Below are 2,202 nucleotides of genomic sequence, written 5' to 3' on the forward strand. Positions count from 1 at the left end.
GGAGGAAGTCTACAGAAAAATCACAGTTATGGCAGCATAATGCTAGAGGCAGAATAACGTGGTGCAAACAGAACAAGCTTTAGAACCAGCAGAATTGTCTGAGCTTGAATTCTGGCTTTGCAACAAAACTGCTTATAATATTAAGCAAATCACCTTAATTTCTTCATCTGTAAAATGGGCTTAATATTTCTCTCAGTTGTTGAATGAATTAATGAAATAAAAATAGGAAAGTGACTACCCCATAAAATACATTCAATGAATCATTTTTATTAACACTGTCATTGTGATTATAGCCAGTTGATCTTACCAGATTCCAGTGATGCGGAATAGTCACAATAGGAGAAAAGAGTAGAGAAGATCGGGAAGGACAGTTTAAGAATACTGACTGCTGAAAATTACATACACTTTGGAAATTGTTTTGAGCACTAACATATATAGGTTGATAGGTTTATTTTGCAGAGCCCCAGACTTCCCACAAGATTTCCTTAGTCCTTGGGAGAGGGTGCTGGAAAGTTCAAAAGTCTCTCCCGAAACTGAACTTCTGTTACAGACACTGCTACTTCAGTGGTTAACATACTAGGTTACAATTACTTATATGTTTTTGTCCATTTTTCCCTAGATTATGAGCAATCTGCACATAGGGACTGTGTTTTCTTTAATCTCAATTCCTAACACAGATACAGGTTTATAGTAGATGCTCAATAAACATGGATTAAATTAAGTAAATTAACGAGAGGCTGAGGAAAAATGGAAGGAATGTTTTCAAATTGATGAATGTTACTGTTTGTCTAGTCTGTAATGAATTATTTTTTTAATTTCCATTGGTAACTATGTATCCATTTTACCACTCATTTGAAATTTTTTTCCTGATTTCTATTATCTAAAATATCAAAAGCAAATATTAATTGAACAGTTCAATCACCCTTTTTGCATGCTGTGCTTTCTCAGAATACAGAATGTGGTAGTAAACTGCCTAATGTTAGAATTACTGTTCAACATGGCCAGAAAAACCTAATGTTCTAGAAAAAGTGAAAGTCAAACTCATTGATTCTTACTGTCTGCAAGAATATTTCAGTGTAATATACCTGGGCTTGAGTGGATTATGTGACAGGCAAAATGGCACGAAAGCCATTTTGTATCCTGAGAAAAAGGAATTTTAATATTCCTTGGTAATAATGAAGCTGTAGAGGTACAGGTTTAAGATTTTCTTATTTTTTTAGTTCCGTACCTCTTTGCCTGGTATCCAAATCCCTCCTTCTGCTTAATTTTGTTCCTTTTTTTATACCCTTCAAAAATTAAAGAGTAAATTGGTATCACTATCAGTATACAAACTATTTCCTTGAGCAATACTCTTCCAAATGAGTTCTGTGACCTGGTTTTTACTGGTCTACAATGAGGTAAGTAAGGAAATGTTAATCGCACACACACACACTTTCAATGAGCAATGTGTAGAGTTTTTGTGATTCTTTCCTCTCTCCCTACGTTATGTTTGTTCTGATTATGTTTATGGAAATACAATTTTATGTCTGTTGAATCTAATAATAAAAGTAGAGGCTTGTGTTTTGTACGTCTTTTTTTAAGTTTATTTTGTTAGTAATTCATCTTTATTGTATTTCATAAAAGTGTCAGTCTGTGACAGATTGGAAAAAAAAGAAAACTAATCCTTCAACACAGATAGTTTGAGAAGCAGTGTCCCAGAGTATGATGGCCTTTACCCCACATTACGTATTTTCTTTAATTAGAAAGAAAAACTTATTCTTTTTAACTTGTAAATATTTTTTAATCTCCAGGGGCTACATTTTATTTATTTGTGTGGTCCAAAAGTAGATATAACAAACCATAGAGTATCAAGACTGAATTTTACAAATCTGATCAGATTATTTCCCTGCTTATAATGCTTTAGTGGCTTCCCTTAACAAACATCATTCATGTCTTTTAAGGCTTAAAAAACCCTCCAAGATCTGCTTCTGATTGCTTTTTAACCTTACCTGCAGCTCGCTATGCACTCCCTCTGTATTACAGACTGTAGACATACTCTCTCCTCTGTAGACCTCTGAAAATGTATGTCACTCTGTCCATGGAGCATCAATTGTCTTCCCCTGCCCCCACCTGCCCACATGCACACTTGTTAATACCTACTCTTTCTTTAGGTATCAGGCTACATGGCGCTTTCTCCTGAATTCTTGTTCTCTTGCTTGTGCT

The sequence above is a fragment of the Trichechus manatus genome, unplaced genomic scaffold (assembly GCF_000243295.1).
Source record: "Trichechus manatus latirostris isolate Lorelei unplaced genomic scaffold, TriManLat1.0 scaffold00050, whole genome shotgun sequence".
In the NCBI taxonomy this organism is placed as follows: domain Eukaryota; kingdom Metazoa; phylum Chordata; class Mammalia; order Sirenia; family Trichechidae; genus Trichechus; species Trichechus manatus.